The sequence below is a fragment of the Labrus bergylta genome, chromosome 18 (assembly GCF_963930695.1).
Source record: "Labrus bergylta chromosome 18, fLabBer1.1, whole genome shotgun sequence".
Lineage (NCBI taxonomy): Eukaryota > Metazoa > Chordata > Actinopteri > Labriformes > Labridae > Labrus > Labrus bergylta.
In genome coordinates, this window is record NC_089212.1 from 13,884,516 (window position 1) to 13,903,453 (window position 18,938).

Below are 18,938 nucleotides of genomic sequence, written 5' to 3' on the forward strand. Positions count from 1 at the left end.
GGATAACCAGATGACAGCACATCATAACAACATGTTTGTAATGACGTTTGTTCTAACAAAACTGTTTTAACCCTGATCGTCATCATTGCACAGCCTGAACGGTGCTCACAGAGGGACATGTCGAGGATTCAAAGGAGGTTCATTTCAGAAACAGGACTGCTTTGTCTTTCCTAATTATTTTTAATGTCTGTCATTAAGCTGTCCCTCAGGGGAGGATCAGGTCCTGTTTGGACTTGGTATCAGCATCCAAGCTGCCTCCCCATTAATCCTCCTTTTGTCCCACAGATCTGCTATGTGTCTGCCCCTCCAATCCACAACACAAGGGCAGGGACACTGAGAGGGCACGGATGAGCTGAAGTCGAAACGATGCAGAAAACAATGGATCTTCTCTCAATAGGCTTCATATTTAAAATCTCAGTGCAAATGGTTGATCTGCACTTTAACTAAGGAAAGAAGAAGAAATGCAGTGTGAACCCAAAGTAAAAAGCTAAAAGTGAAAAAAGAAATTCACTCCTCTCCCTTCAGAAAAGGTAGAAGAATAGCTGCTTTATAATGCAATGGAATTAAAAGATCAATAAGGCAGATTTTGTCATTCATTGTGAGAAAAAAAAAATCTAAAGCTGGCGTTAAATTAAAAGATGTGTAAAGATAAGTAATTTAAGCATCTTTCATCTCTGCAAATCACCTTCCAACACTGTCGCTCTAAGCCTGAGGGATGTGCAGACGCAGCAGACAGAGGGAGTCGTGGATCTTGCACGGTCACGCAAATCATCCTCAATTCCTCGTACGGTCCGTCCATCCTGTTTCTTATTCTTTTTCATGTCATTTAATCTGTCTGTCTCTGCCTATATCTGCCTCACTTGTATTCAAAATGTTACAGCTCAGAATCAATGATGGCCGCATCACCTGATTAGATCAACTCACTGGAGCTGTGTTGTGTGAGCAGGTGTGGCGTCAGAGGGGCTCCTCTGCAGCTCTGCTCATAGGGGGCTTGTAATAAGATTAGTGGGGCCTGCAGGACCACACGCAGGAGATTTGGTTATCTGATTTGGAGGGAAAGGACGATGCACCTTTTAGGGGGCATGTGTATGGTTGACGGCAAGTGCAAATTCATTTGAAAAGACAAAAAAGAATGTTTTTAAAGAAACCAGCTGCAAATCTAGAAACATATGGGGTGCTGGTAGGCTGTAGACCGCCAAGCAGGTGGCCCGGGTTCAAGTCAGAGCTGCGACTACTTTTCTCAATTTCATTCTCCAATACCTGTCCCAAATTTTCTACGGTCCACTTGAGGCTGGCTTCAGGAGCTCTGGAAGTCAAATACACACCACAGCCATTTTTTACAGCGTGAATTAACATGTTTACAGTCTAGTACAAAAAACAAGATTATTCTGATTAGTTATTGTCCTGACAGGCAGACACTGTATGGGGGGTGATTTTTTTTTACAACGCATCCATTTTGATTTTATGAACAATATATGTAATCCATAGTTAGGCGCGTAGCTGACCTGATTGACAGGATTTCGAGCATGGCAGCTGCCACCGATGAGCCTCCGGAACCCCTCTTGTAACAGATGGGTGTCGCCACTCAGGCTTCGTCCATTATTATTTAGAGTCTATGTAAAAACATGTTAGTTCATCTGTAACTTAATACATTTAATCACTGTTTTAGTTATTTTTCATATTTGTAGAGTTGTTTTTGCTTTTAGTTAAATATTCACAAAGGATTTCATGAATGGCTTTATGACTATCCTTCATTTGCTTAAATATGTTGACACTGTAATGTAATACAGCCAGCTATATACTTGTCTTATTTTCTTACTATCTAATGGTGCAAACTCACACGCCCACACACTGAACATCTGTTGTTATTAAAGTCTATAAAGGTTCAGTGTTTAGGGTTTATAATGTTTGGGATTGGACAAAGTTTATCTCTATCATCTTTGTTCATCATTTTCTCAATAAAATATGTTTCCAGTTTGAAGTAGCGCCCCCCCTAAAAGGCCTGGAGCAATTCAGTTTGTGATGACTGGATGTGCACTGTTTTTCATTTTGCATATCTTTTTCTAATTTTGTTAGGGTTTAGACTTTGCATCATTCATAAATTTGCAGCTAGTATGCTGTAAATGCATTCTTTTCTTTTCTGTTTCTTCAGTTCATGTTTTACATTGGTATGTGTTTTTTGAAATTGCAACCTGTCCCACCTTTTAGAAATCCTTTGGACTTGTGCAACAACCAAATCCACCAAACTGAAGGTTTTTCCCTGGAACAAAACACAACCTCAGCAGAAATATTTCTGACCCTGGGTGTATTTCACATCCTGGTGTCCTTGTTACTCACCATTCACATCCTCTAAGTGATGCTAGGTGTGTGTGTGTGTGTAGAGGTCTGTGGTGGTGAAGGTGGTACACGTGGGGAGCAGTGGTGTCACATTGATGGATTAGACTGCTCATTGCTTGCTCCAGCGATTAGGTCAGCAACCCAAGAGACAGCAACACGTCTTTGGCGAAATGCTGATGCTAGACTTACTTAGTGATTATAAGTCACTGCATCACTGCCAAGCAGAGCAGCACCCCATCACTGTGCTGCAGTGAATAACACAAAGGCTTCCCCTCTGAGAGAAGGCAAACAGACTTCAGAGAGCAAGGGGCGCTTTACCCGGTCAAATCTAACCTCTGAGAGACTGTGTTCAAAGTCTATCCTCTAAACACAAACGTCTTATTTCTTTTTCTCTGTAAGTAAGAAATGCACGCACACATTAAACTGCTCAGCTTTCACAATAATGCAATTCCCCTCCTGCCTAGCAGCCCATTTCCATTTGTTTAGCAGTGAATTCTCTGGCTGTTAAACTGAAGGATTGACCGTGCTGCCTGTCAAGCTTTTATCTTTCGCCCTGATTCATTTTCAATACCAGTATGAAAGGGAGGACAAAGCGGCTTCCGGTGCCATTATTTTGTTTGAGACAAACAGTTCTTGCTGCAGAACGCAGAGACATATCATCTTGTGTGAGTCATCCCATTGTTTCTCAAAGACATGGCAACATTTACTGTACTAAGAGAGATGATTGCAGTACAGTTTTATGGACTATTACAGTGGGAGCGATGGATGTGGTGACCACAAAGTAATGACATCCATCTCGCCCACACAGATGAGTTTAACAACACATAAAATGATTACAGAGGGCAAACTGTTTATTATGACTTCTACAGAAACCACACAAAACAGTTTGTCATAATACAGTAACATTAAAATCTATATGAGGACCTTTATGTACGTCAAGTAGCTTGTCTCCTTCAGTTAAAAGGACGGTTACTTTCTGATTGCCTTTTTCTGGTTTTACTGTTTCCAGCCTTTTCTTGATTTAAAAAAACTGAGATGTCCAACTGCCGTAACCGACTCTTCGCTGTATCTTCATTGAAATCTGTTTTTTTAGCAGAAGATCTTTGCAGTTCAATCTCCCATTGGTGCATAATTGACTTTTGCTACCTCCACAGCGTGAAAATGACCATTATTCAAAGCACAGATGAGATTTTATTATTCCATTAAGAGGATTATATGAAGAGAATTTCTTTCTCTGCATATTTAAAGTCAAACCTATAGCATTCACATATTGATGTCTCTATAAAAGGTAACTACACAGTGGATGATGTGCAACAAAAGGATGTGAGTGTGGGGGGGAGGGGGAGGGGGCACACACTCCTGCCCGCTGTAGTAATAGCCTCAGCCACAGGAAGTGCCATCCTCGCCGCATCATAAAGATAAGTGGACAGGTGTTTTTTCTGCTCTCCAGCCATGTGTTAGCTTTTGTCAGACTAACACACACACACAGTCACACATCATTGGATGGATGCCTTTTATGGTCACAGAGAAATACACTTCTATTTCACCTGATTGCTGTTGTGTGCTGCTGGGCAGTTATTGTGCTATTGTCATTGCTCGATTGGTGGAACGAAGTATCTGATAGGATTGTGTTCACCAAGAATCATACATTGGAATAAAATGTGATTACACATGGTTTTATGTGGTCTTGATGTAAAGAGGCTGTGTTCAATAATAATTTATCATTAAAAGATTGTATTTTGTAAAGAAAGATCAAATATGTTCAGATTTGTTTGTGCAAAAATATTATGTTTCATACATATTTTTATACATCAATTGAGTAGAGAAAGAAGAAAGTTATAAAATAATCAGGAAGTGACAAAAGCCAAATAACAAGAAAATGCAGGATTGCTTTTTTATGGGGCTATTCTGCTGGCATGTATACCTGTAGTTTTTATCACAATAATAAAATGCAACTTACATTTAAGAGTGGTAGATAACAAATAAAAATAAACAAAACATATATAAATAACTCATGATGAAAATGAAGTATCTTTGAATACATTTTAGACAAAGAGAGAAAAGTCTGTGGTTGTACTTGGAAGTAATGAAGACTACCAGCCTCCATGTTTCAAAGAAGACTCGTCTGCCCTCTTCAGGCTTGGAAAATAATCTAGAAATGTAAAACTGCCAGTGTGCTGTACAGTAATGATCAGATTGTGAATGTCAGGAAATCCAATTAACCCAACAGGTGTGGCAGGTGCAGCGCTGGGTGTAACTCAGTAGGTGTTCTTTTTTCCCCCTCTTGTCTTATTTTTACTTTCTCTGAAGCCCTGAAGGAGAGTGACTAACTGAACTCACCAGGTTACTTATTTGCAATTAGATTTGTTTTATTTGCCCCATTTCTCCCCAACAGCATCCATAGCTGCTGCTGCTGCTGCTGCTGGAGCCAATTACTCCCTGAGTTTAAAAAAAGAAGTACAAAGTGTGTGTGTGTGTGTGTGTGTGTGTGTGTGTGTGTGTGTGTGTGTGTGTGTGTGTGTGTGTGTGTGTGTGTGTGTGTGTGTGTGTGTGTGTGTGTGTGTGTGTGTGTGTGTCAGTGCATCCACAATTTGTAACAATTCCCATCCTGGGTCAAGGATTCTCTGGGGGACTTCCAGGAAATTACACCTTGCTCTCCTATCATTCCATCTTCCTGTAGCATGTTGAGCTGCCCACTTTCTCACCCACCCCCTCCCACCCCCGCACCCTACTGCCACTGACACAGTTACTCCTTTCCTATATGGCACCAAATGTTACAGAAGCCCTGTTTTTGAAAAGCTATTTCATTTTTCACTCCTGTCTGTGACTTGCAGTAATGGGCTCCTCTCAGTCCACCAGGCTCCATCAGTAAAACACATTCAGCTCCATACTCACAGGCCTTCTGTGACCTCAGACAGTGGATGCAATTATGACAACCTAATGCCCCACTGAACCGCACTGCCAGACTGCTTTTAGCCAGACAGAGCCCTGCACTGGGCTGAATACGATATGTGGAGTTTTCTTTATTTGATGGCTTCAGAATTGACATTTATATGGCATCATTGTAGGCCAGGAGGCAAAAATGAAAAATGTCAAATCAGAAATTCAACCTCAATGAAGAAGTAAATAACCTTACCATACCTCTAGGATTTTCCAAAACCACATTGAGCAAAACTAGAAGATACCTGTTCTTTTATTGGCTGGCCTTGAAGCAGAGTCGGCGCATTCAGTATCCAACATAAACCATTCAATCTTTAGATCTGGGTCCTCTAAGGTCTGATAGTAAGCCCTGTAAGACTACATACAGTACATGACTGTTTGTTGGATGGAAGCTGAGGATCAGAAATAGAGCCTTACAGTAGATTGCTCTCTGCTAAGGTTTCATTAAGTGCAGGTCGTATAGGTTTCCCTCCTGTTAGGCCCATTGTCCTCTGACAAGAAGTTAACCAGTCGAAAGGCATGCTAAAGCCATATACTGGCAAGTGAGTATGAAGTGAGGTTAGTATTTACCCCCTGTGATGCATCAACCCAGCCAGACAAATAATAAATCAGAGGAGGGAAGCTTAAATTGTGCTTAAGGTGTTTCTCTGCCAAGAAATCTTCAAAGGTACTGGTAGAGCCTTGAGTAGAAAGACTTTTGAAGCAATTGAAGGGGGTTTTCCTCACATGTCTACTCCTATGTTCGTATTTAAGATTAGCCTCTTGAACCCAAGACAGAGTGCATGTCTCAATGGATGTCAGTTTATCCTGTGTTCGACTGATCATCTTCTTTGGACTTGAATTTCTTAGATGATGAATTGTGTTGATACTCTGTTTTACTCTCATGACAGGTTGATATTAGTGGTTTTACAGTGGGTTAAATGTCATTGTTAATATGCCATATGAGAAATGAGATTGGACAACAACATGCACACATTAGCTGCAGCAATCATCATTACATCTAAATATGTCAAAAATACCAAAGAAACTAAGAGAATATTCATTTGATTTAGTAGTTTTTATTAGTGTAACACCATGACAGAGATGGTTTGGCATGTTTGAGGATATATTTACTCGATAGTATCATGGTATGTGTAAGGTGGAGGTGTCTTGAATCGTAGTGTTTTTAAAACGTTGACACGTAGTGGCCTGTTAACAATCAGATGACGCACACTTACAACACAGGCACCAGTGCAGCTGCACTGTTTATAGTGACGTGCTGAGTTAAGATAAGGCATAGGTTTTTCTTAGGAACTTTCTGAAGAACCAGTTTCAAAAATGAATCATTGCCCACCGATCTTCATCATTCTGAGAAGAGCTATACAAATCATAATTAAAACAACTTCATCCCAGTCTTCATCCAACTGAATACACTTATATTTAAGGTTCTGGTTGACTTCAAACTATAAAACAGTATCTAAGTTTTCGCAACAGCTGGAAAGTAAACACAATCTTAGAGGGATATATTTCAAACCTTTTTTATTCTTGAAAGGACATTGAGGTTTCTATTGAGATCAATTCAAGCACTTACAATTCGAAAAAAAGTACCTAGAAATCAAAATCCTAAACTCTGCAAGACAAGGAAGAATCTTCAGAGTTGGCTGGAGGGCGGTCCATGGATCTGGGCTAGCAAAAGAGACAGACTTTATAAGAAGAATATATAAGTGGGTGTTTAAAAACGTAGTTAGAACTAATGTGAAACTTCATTGTATCATAACAAAGGGAGTTAACCTCTGGAACAGCTGAAGAAAATAAAACATGAAGTAGATTTTTAAACATATCTTTAAAAAAAACCACATATAACAGATGTGAAATTCAATATACACTTAATATGTCAAAACATCCTAATAGAACCTGGGAGAAATTTTTAATGGAATTACCTTCAATAAATATATATATATTTTTATGACTGTATATACCAAAGAAACTTTCAGTATATCAGGGTCTCCAACAACACAACAACTAATGAGTTTCAGCTATGTCCTGATATACAGTCATGATGTAGCTAAAGGAAGCAGGAAATGAAAGTATGCCCTGCCTTTGTAAAAAGAAAATACATCCTGTCAAGTTAGAAAGACAAAGAAGTTGATGTTTAAATTTTGTATCTAAGTTTCTTTTTCTCTTCACAATTAACAATCTCATACAAAGTAAGACTGTCATTGTCTTTTGTCACTTGTTTTCATAGGTATAATCTTTACCTCATTTTATGTCGGCGAAGCATTGAAATGATACCAGAAAGCAGTATGTGGCAGGGATACAACCCTCAGTAATAAAACCAATATTGTGAGATAATTATCATGGATTTTACAATACGTGCGCTGCATTTCTCCTGGAGGGGAAGCCGTCAGGCGTTGGAAGATGAATTTAGCTTTTTATTAGCGCTCAGTAAAACACTGCCTTACTGTCTTAGTTATACAATAGCCTCGCTTACAGTCAAAGGAACCTGCTATAAAAAAAAATCAACGCATCACTGGCTGCATACTAATGACATGTACAACATCAAGCGCATTATAGAGAATGTAAGCAGGTTGCTTGCTGTTAGATGTTCTGTGTTATATGTGAGATATAACTAACGTCCAGATGGGCACACAGTGTAGATGCTGACATTGTTTTTTATTCCCAAAAGAGCAGAAATGTGAAAATAAATAGAGACTCCTGCTTATAGCAGAACAATTGAGATGAATATTTTCTTGCAGTAACATTTGTTATTCATGAAGCTGATTTTTTACTGTAAAGCTTCTCTGACAGCTTCTGACAGTGTGTTTAGTTTCAGAAAAGATGCACACAAAGAGGTTTTTCATAGTTTCATCTTCAGAATGTGCAGGTCTTTGACTTTTGATTGATATCGCTTTATAAAATATGTATAACTGTTACTCTTGGAGGTGACATGTTTGTTTTGTTGTTCTGTGACTTCAGAATGACGGCGATGATGGGAGTGCTGGAGGGATTGACATGGTTCCTGTGCTGCATTTGAACTGACTTACTGCTCGGGCTGTGCAATTTCATAATGATGTCATTATGTTGTTGTTTTTTTAATCAAGGTCTCCATTGGTTTTAAAACAAAGTCAACAATGTAACTTAATACAGTATAGTCATTAAGTTTAGGTTTCTGTTTTACATTAACAAACATGCTCTCTATTCTCCTCATCCATCATGTTTTCAGGGTAAATGTTTTTCTCTCTGTGTCACATGTTACCAAATCCTGAATACAAGCACGTAGAGTAGTGTAGGTACAACAGTTTTCTTCCAGTTGAGAGCCATCAATCGTACTGCCAGTAGTACAGCAAAGTTAATAAACGTATATTCATTGGTTCTTAAATAACAATTTAATTGTTATCAGGATATTAGCATTCACATTAAACACATCGCAAAAGTCTGAATTTATCGCAATAAATAAGAACAAATATTGAATGTAAACAAGTAAAGCTTTTCTCACTCTTGGCTATAGAGATTTTATTGATTTGGCGGAGGCCTGGGTATAATTGTCTTGCTTTCACAACATTTGATGCATAAGGATGGAGCATTTTGGATTTAATTTTGATTCAGGAGAAACGACTTTTAACGAGCAAAGGTAATGTGTAAGCATGAAGCAGATAGACATAAAAGCTATCAGTTAAAGCCAAGATAATCTTTTATCTTTGCTTATTTACAGCACTTCCTACTGTTATTACCATAATGAACAAGTTATCTCACGTCAGATATTTTTCTCATATACCACAGGCCAACCTCACGCTGTGCATCATGGGAATGGCTTACCTTTTTAAATGAAGAATCTACCAAAAGATAACCTGTTAAATCAAATACCGGGCAGTTGTAGATAATTATTTCAACCCCAATAGCAGACACAAATCCCACTGCCAGTTGTTCCATCCAGCCGCATGCTTTGCCTCACTTTGATTTAGGGCATGTATTTCTGCAGTTTGAGTCCATTTTCCCTCAGTATTGTGTAACAGAAAAGCAGCCGTACATCCTAACACTCACAGGAGCAGCAAGTTAGTCTCTCTGACTGCCTCTTTGCTGCATGTCAGAATGAGCCATGGCTGAGCAGGTGGGATTGTCCCACCACAGAGATATATTCATCAGGAAGCTGTAAATCCATTTGTTTACGCCCCCTGTTTCCCGCCAAACAAACTACTAGATTTCCCATGAGAGCCTGCGGCCCCCACACGGCGTCCTCGGTGGACATGCTTTACGGGCGTCACAGCCAGATGAAAACAGTTAAAACCCCATTTTTAAAAAGGTGTGTTTGTTTGGAGAGGCTTAGATTCCGCTCAATAATCAGCACAAAAACCAGGAGGGGAGTGCCATAAATCAGCATGCCCATCATGTCTGACAATCTTTGAACACACGCATGGATTCAAACAATTCTGCTCCATTTGATTTCAATCCATCTCCTGATCTTTGCATTGAAACCTGCACCACACAGGCTACCTTTTCCTCACTGTTATCCTAACTTTGACACAACATATACAGTCACATGTGTAATAGCATGGTGCTTATTAAGTGTCATGACTGAAAACAGCCTATTGTGTGGCTAAGGCAGATTTTCCCCTTTTTGCTTAACACCATATTAATTACATTTACATTATAAATACATTGCATGTTTACAATGAAGGATTTTATACTTTACTTTAATGCTTTTATTGTTGATGAATATCTCATTTTGTTCTGAGTTGTCAAGCTCCGGCTCATTATAAAACATGAATGCACACTCTGACATTTCCAGTTTTTTGTTTCTTAAATGAAAATCGAAATGATTGGTTCTATTACTTAGGTGCAACAAAATCAACAAAAGCTTGCATGTCTTCTGCACTTTCTGTGTAGGAGATGAATTATGGAGCTTAATCTATTCTAAACCTTGTGCAAGTATGTGTGAGTGTGCACCTAATATTAGAGTTTTATGTGGCTGTGCCAGAATGTTTTATTAAGGCAGTGCCTCACAGACGAGTTGACATGTTGCGCTCGTGAAGGACGTGACCCTGGTTGTTTATTTCCTATGATGAAATTGTCCAGAGGTTGATGACTCCGTAAATAAACAGCTCATGAGGCAATATAGGTCTCAGCTTTGGAGACTAAAGTCATTATTATTGTTGTGCAATCATCACAGGGCAGACGTGGTGGTTTAAGTGTTGAGACTATAACAATTCAAAGAGACTTAGAGACACCTCCTGCATCCATTCACTGACCTAAGAGACACTTCCTGTTTATTCTAAAGATACAGTATTTAAAAAATGAGCATTACCCCACCTCTTTAATTGTGCCATTTACGTACATGTACTAAAATATCTTAATAATGTAAAGTTCAGCTGCAAAAACTGAAAAGAAATAGTTTGTGTCGATAAAGTGCTTATTTTGTCCTCTTCATGTGTTGGTGTTTTCCAACAATAAATCTCATCTCTGCTTTTTGCAGATGAAGTGGTTTTGTTGGCATCCTCAGACTCGGACCTCCAGCAGGCATTGAGTTCAGTTTGCAACTGAGTGCTAGCTGCTGGGATGAGGTCCAGCACCTCCATGTCCAAGGCCTTGGTTCTCTGTCGGTCATGTTGGTTATACTATTTGTGCAGTTCATCAGTCTCTTGTAATATTTGCACACTGCTGTTGTCCATTTTCAGCTCACCTCGTATCTTTACTCCCACGTTAAAACAACAGAAACAGTATTCTTAACTTCAAATCTTCGCTTCTTCTGCAATGTCTGTACGCCTCTCTTCTTCAATTTCCTACATCAAACAAGAGAAGCCAAAAGTAGATAGATCCCTCTGCTGATAAATAAGGGTTAGGGTTAGTATTGCAATATACATTTTTGGCAAATCGACTTAAATTGTCCATATTTATTTGGACTTTTAATCGTATTGCGAGGAATCGTTACATCATAAACATTGGGATATTGTATTTGAATAAATAAAATTAATAATCTTTCATATTTCAACTTTTACAGAACCTCTGAGCTAATTTTCTCCCTTGAAGTTCTTGATTCTGCTCCTTTGGTAATATATGCAGTTCTTATTAACTTATTCATCTGTAACATAAAACTGACCTGCTATAAGGCAAACATCCTCTCTCACTTCTCTGGAGGGTTCGTGAACCCAATTACACCCAATAAACAGACCTAGTCATACAGAATTGAATCTAATTTACAGACAATTAATGGCCATCATGTGGCAGGAGCTGTCTGTTAACACCAGAGCAGCTGTTACCCTGACGACAGTACAGAAACAGGAAGTCTGGAAATTGCTATAACACCATTCATTAGTGATTTTCTTCTTATGCCTCCTTAGATTAAGAAAATCAATTTTTTCAATGACCTCATCAGGACAATATGACCTGAAATAAACTTTCTAATGTAGGGTTCAAAAGTACAGTAGTGTACAATGTGTACTACTTGAGCTGTACATTTTTTGAAATAAGTGTCTTATTGAATAGCAATCCCAATGATGTAGTTTTTTTTACTAACCCAGCTTCTTCACCATGCTTTGTCAGCAGAATTTATTGCCTATAGATCCACTGTACGGACAATCTATAAAGCCCTCCCCTCCTCACGCCCACGCAGCTGTTACAAACTGGGTTGCAAAAGGAGAAATTAAAGGGCCAAGCAAACAGGGATCTATAAACATATTATGTCCTGTTGTTAATGGATATGTCATCAGCAGAATTCTCACAGCTCTATTGAGCGATGAGCCAATTTTCCTTGACTCTTTCCGAACCACTCGCATGTAAAATGGCTGGAAATTCTCTGGATTAAGTGTGTACAGTACAGTAGGACCAAAAAAACAAAACGACCAAATTTTCCAACCAATTAAATTTAAAAGCCTCTTCTCCCGGTTCAGAATGGGCCATAATAAAAAAAAATAGTAGAAGTGGAGAGGTTCTCTTGGAGGGTGAATAATGTCACATAAACATTTACAGTGTGCGGCCAGTCCCTGCTGGTCGCTGGCCTTCTCTGCCCTCCCATAATCAGCCCCTCCTGTCTATTGAGTTATCATAAAGTGTGTGTGTGTGTGTGTGTGTGTGTGTGTGTGTGTGTGTGTGTGTGTGTGTGTGTGTGTGTGTGTGTGTGTGTGTGTGTGTGTGTGTGTTTGTGTGTGTGCATGTGTGTGTGTGTGTGTGAATCTCTGAGGCCTGCTTCAGTGTTGATTGAGCGTGACACTGACCGTCTCTCCTCCTGAGGCAACAGCAGCATCGCACAGTCACGGTCAAGTCTGTGGTTTACTGAACGCAGAGAGAGACAAAGCTTAACCTCTGATATCAACAGAAGCTTTCCTTTAAACGTGTGATATTTTTTATTATTATTTGAAGTAATGCAGGAGGGACACAACAAATGAAAGTTTTTTAAGTGTGACATTAATGTCAGAGTTGTTATCAGAGTGCTGTTTTGCCTGATAGTATTGGTTGGTTGGACGGACAGTTAGATCAACAGTAAAATTCACTAAATTTGTATTTCACCAGCGTGTAATAAAAGTCAGGGTTGAATGTTTTTTTGCACAGAGCTTCTCTTTATTAGATTAAAAAAGTTATCCCATCAGAACCAACAAAAAGTGTGTAATTTCAAATGTACCTTCTAGATGTTCACATTTTAAGGTCAGAGGCTCTACAGCTTTACTTTTAAACTATTCTGACTGTTGAGTCCCAGCTACGGACTGTTTATCCCAAGGTGATTCATTTCTTAGATTTGCATATCCTTAGTGGATAAAAACATTAATACGGTATATTAACATTTTCTTATGACTATTCCCTAAATATAGTTAATACTTGCTGCATATTATATCCTCAAGTTATCAACAAAAAAAAATAGCAGGAAATAAATTTATTGAGGCTAACAGTCCACCTGAGTACAATGTTTAAATGTCCAGAATAGACATGTAGAAAGATATTAAGAAAACCCCAGAGGTTAGAAGAACAGGTCTCTGTAGTCATTGTATTTCATTTCCATCACCTATCATGAAACACCTTAAGGGATTGTTTGACTGTTTGATGGAGTTCTTGTTGAATTTTCTTGATACCATTAAGCTTTCTCATTTGATAATATTTCTAAAAAATACTTCAATTGAGCCATGGTTGTTTGCTTTCCAGTTACCTGAGACCAAATATCAAGAGGCCTTCAACATTCATTTTCCTGAACCACTTCTTCATTACATGTAGGTAGGACTACACAGAATTTTAAGGATCAGACATTTAAAATAAGTCTACATCGTCGTCCATACGTCCTTTAAGTCCAGCATAGTGTAAGTAAAACATATTCTCATAATGCCACTAAACTAGATGACAAATAACTGCCACTCATTTGCCAACGACTGCATGATGGTGAAATGAACGACATGGGTTAAGGCCAGGTTGAAAAGCAAACAAAGCAGCATCTGTGTTTCAAGAAATAAACAGATTAGGAAGTCAAAACACTAATAGCAAGTAGTTATCTGACAATAACTGTAAAAATAAAATGTAATGGTCGTGGCAGCTCTTAACACTTGCTAATAAGCTATAAACACAACACTGAGGCTAGAAGCAATGTCATTAATTTTGTAGGTATTTGGTCATAAAGGAAATTGTTTTTTCAAATTAAAATCTAGACCTGAAGATGGCCCCGGGGGAAATGCTACTAAAAATTATTCAGAGGGGGATAAGTATGTGAGCACAAAAATAGCTATTCAGACGTTCTCGTTTTTCTGGGCATCAACAGCGTTACCCTCCTCGTGTTGCTAGAGGAAGAGTCAGGGATCGCCAAAGTGTGCAAGGATCATCCACCTGAGGCCATAACATGGCCAACAGGTAAGATCCTTCGGTCTTGACCAAGGTGGCCAACTCTGGCTGAGCCTTGAGCTTAGTCCTTTGTCTATAATGTGAACATTGTCTTTGTGTTTTTCTCTTCATTTAAACTATCTCTCTGGCATCTACTCCACCTAAATCTCTAACACTAACCGCTAACTGCTATACGCCTCCCAGATCTCGTCTTTATTATTTTACTCACACTGAAGGGGAGAAAGCAGCCATATCCACTGTAATGGAGTGACCCACACACCTACATGTCTACACAGAAAGAAGAGCATCATGGGAGATTGAAAATGATGGAATGATGAGCTGCAACAAGGCACGCGAGGCTGCAGGTGCAGTGTTAACACTCGAGCCTAATTGACAGGTGTCATGAGGCCGTTTTGGAATTCATTGCAGACATTAACCCAGTGACCCTGTCCACTACTAGAGAGACACTTGTTGCAAGTTGGCATGGCAACCGTTTTTTGTTCTGTGCTTTGCTGTGATGACAATATATATTTAAATCCAGAAATTAAATGTGATTGTTCTGTTGGAAACTGCTGGCATTTTGCATATATGCATACAAATGTCAGATCTGTAGTCTTTTTGTATATAGTTTAGCTTGGATGCTCCATGACTTCTGGTTTTGTTTTTGAATCATTGTTTTTATTCATTTTAAACTTAACAATCGAGTGACTGAGTCAATTACAGAGTACAAATATGCAACCACCTAAATGCCCCCCATCCCCCACTGGTGGCATCCTGATATCAGTGTTAGAATGAGAAAGCTGCTGAGAGTATCACTGTTCCCATCTCATTCTCTGACATTCTGTCTGAGCATTTAAAATGCCTGAGACAAAAGCAGTTTTATAAGAAAGAAGAATAAAGAGAGTGTTAGATAGAAACATCCAGATAAATCTGACAGATCTGGAATTATCAGAGGATGCATGGGAGTAGTTGGCAGCAGCAGTGTGATCTGAGTGACTTACAGGTATGTAATTGTCATGGACATTTCAATTTAACAGAAAGCGGTAGACTGTGTACCCTGACTCTTGCTGTAATCTCTGTTAACATCCCACACAGAGAAATCAAACCCGGACTCTCTTTCTGCCAACAGATGGCCCTGGACTCTCAGAATGAGAGAGGAGGGCCATGGGGCTCTCTAAGGATTCAAAGCATCAATGCGTCCTCTTAGGGGATTACAAATTATGTGTTTTACTTAAATTAAGTCACTCAGATTCTTTTGGTTAATTGACAGAGATAGTTGTTGTCGTGCATGCTGAAAGGGACACTACCTCTGCCTTACATGTTTTAGTTTTATAAAGTAAGAGAGCATATTTACTCAAGAAATGTGGTTTAAGACACATCAGCTACATGTACCTTTCATTGACATCATTATGTTAGTTTATAACTCTACTGCACTACAGTTCAGCATCTTACTATGTTGCATTATAATAGCACAAGTGCTCATTACTTTGATGTTGTTGTTGCATACAAAACATAGAATTTCCTTCTTCCGTCATGTCCTGCCCACACAGGTTTAGTGACTTGCATATCCAATGAGAAGTGCTCATGTCTGACTGAAGTTAGGTATACTTTAATTTACCTGAAGTCAACATTTACATGTAAAAAAGATTAATATTTGAATGGTCATCATTGCCATTGACCAATTAGTAATCATTTTTGTGTTGTTACATTGATTAAGGAATGGCTTTTTACTTTAACAGCAAGAGGACCACACAGGATAACCACTGGGGGGCTCACAGGCCAATACCTTTTTTTGATTAATGTCTTCAAGAAACTCCTTCATTGACAGAATAATATTAAAATATTTAAATTATAATGGAATAAACATGCATTCCTTTCCTTTCACTTCTATTACACATAAACTATAAACGTCTTGGTTAATTGTTTCTTCCAAATTAAAAAGCTCTCAGTAGAAAATATGTGAAAGAATGCATAACCCTGTTCCCAGTAGGTAATTGATCTATCTCAATATTAATCATACTTTATAATGTATAGACACACACACACACACACACACACACACACACACACAGACACACCTAGACTTCTCTATTGGTCCTCTGTCTAAGCTTTTTTACGAGAAAATTTTAGTTGTAATTTTCCATGTCACAAAAATCCTATTACACCAGGGCCTTTCTCTAAATACATAATTACACATTGCTTCAGTCTTTCCTGCCAAGCTTTTATTTGTCCACTTTTTTTATTAAAATTGTTCTTCTTTCTTTTTTTTGCAGTGTCTGAAGTAGTTCAGGATGTGTGCCATCTACATATTGTCCACTAGGGGGCACACAAGTGGAGCTAAAGATAACGAGCACAGCAGAGGTGCTGTATGCTTTTCCTTTAATCAACAGTTCTTAATGAATTGATTCTAACATACTGTGATGAATCATTTTAAACCCAGCTGAGTGGCTTTTCATTAAGGACGTTTTAATAAAGCTCTAGCCTCCCAGTGTTAGTCATGCTGAGGGTGCACTATATACTGTAAGTGATGCTTTCACAATAAAACAGTAACGAGGATTCAAGTAATTCATGTTACAGCCCCACAGCTGTAATTGTACAGCAGCTGTGTTTATTCATACTGTAGTTTTCTGCTCAGAACTGCAGGGTGGCAGTAAAAATGGAAGCAGTTCAGAAATGAGAACTGACCAAAAGAAATCATAAAGACTGTAGGATGATGTATGGATGTGTCATAATCCTAGCCAGAGGGTTTGCGTTACCGTGTTTACCTGGACAGTGTTTGTCAGTAAAAGTCACTGGGTCAGATAATTGAGTAAAAAGAGACAGATGGTGGCAGCATTTACTGCTGATTACATGGAGGTCATAAAGTGCTGCTCAGTAGCTGGGGGTTTCAGGTCCAAAACCATTAAACTGCCAGAGCCTGAATCTTAGAGAGATGCAGCTGCACGGGCAAAGAGTGGAGTTTATTTTTTGTTTTGTTTTTTTACAGTGGGCCAGGACCATAGACTCCGGTACCAGAGTGCAGGCACACAACATGTTTATGTTACGTCTGTATCAGTGCATATGGTGCTTTTTGCAACTTTCCCATCTCTAGATCAAGTATTGCAGGATCTCGATGTCGCCTTCTTACAAAAGGGATCTCAAGATTAGCTCCTCCTTGCATCATAGGAGCCGGCAAAATGTAGCTAGAGACGTAGCTGCTGTCACTCACACTAAATAAAAAATTCCATCGCAGAGGCCTCTAGGCTACAGCGAAATTGCAAAGAGTAGCTGTACGTGCACAATGCAGGGAATATAAATAGTATATGCTGATGTAGGGCCATGCGCAATGAAATGACACGAGGACACAAGCCCTGCAACCCGCTGGACAATGCAAAATGTGTTGTTCTAACAAATGCTTTTTGAAAAGTTATAAGATTTATGAGCTTATAGTAAACATCCAGATTGTCAGACTCTGCAAAAGCTGGAGCTCCCAAGATTTTCAGGATGAAACGAAAAGCCACGTTTGATCAAATCCTACTGATTAATTTGATTCTTTGTTAGATTTTTACTTACTCTGAAATTTTCCCCAGATCAGGAAGTACACCTGGTAGAACAGTGTAAATATAGATTACACAAAGCATTAGCACTAATTGAATATCCTGAGGTTCACTGCACTGGTTGACCTGCTGGTGTTAGATTTATATCTGTGGGTACTGTTCACTGCTTTCTCCTGCTCGGCATGCTGTCGCAGGTTCTGCTCTCCATCCATTCACATTAGTCTGCTGTATCTGCTTCCAGCTGAACACGTCCTGCTGAGAGTGTTTACTGATCAACCTGATGTATTTGTCCACCAACTCTGCCAGACAGACGATCAATATTCCAATTACAGGTAGATTTCCATTCTTGTACTGTAGAATAGTGAAGTTCAGTCAATGTCTGTGTCACTATGCCAGCTCATGTATTCCAGCAGCATGAAACAGTTTTTAACTTTATTTTTATTTAGAAAAGGCAACATTGTAAAATATGCACCATGAATATTTTAACATCATGTATTTTTCCTGTATTTTATATGCATGCCTCAGTGTGTCACCTCCCAGTCCTGAAAGAAATCTTGGAGTCAGTAAAGTCACTGAAAATCTAGAATAATCCTTTTACACACATACAGTATACACATACATGTGATTATTCACCACACCTACAAGTACACGATTGACATACACTGTGCGTACACTGTTTCAGCTGTTTGTACTCTTCAACATGTGTCAGCTTAAAAGGAAAACTACCCAGTGCAGACTTCTTGCTTGTCAGAATAGATGGACTACATTTAACCTGTAAAGAATTGTACATTTCATTGTCCAATTTCATTTGTGCCCAGTGGCTATCACTTGGACTTTATGAAATTTGAGTATTTTTTTCTGCAGGTTTTCTGTCTAAAAATGAAGAAAAAAAGGGGGGTGGCTGTGGCTCAGTCGGTAGAATCAGTTGTTTCAACCGGAAGGTCGGGGGGTTCAATCCCCAGCTCCTGCAGCAACATGTCCGATGTGTCCTTGGGCAAGACACTAAACACCAAGTTGCTCCTGCTGCTTGGTCGGGAAGGTGTATGAATGGGATTAGTTACTTCTAATGTTCACTTTACATAGCAGCCTCTGCCATCAGTGTGTGAGTGGGTAGGTGTGCCCTGCGGTGTAAAAGCACTTTGTGTAGTCAGCAGACTAGAAAAGCATTATACAAGCTCACCTCCATTTAACATTTACATACCAATGAGAACTTCGCTTTCACTGTCAACATTTTATACATTTATATTTTATACATGTTTTCTTACACATGCCCACCCTGCTTTTTTTTTTTAAAGATGTAACTATGTAATGAACCTGTAATGTTCTGTTCATGAGGGAGAAGGGAATATGAACGAT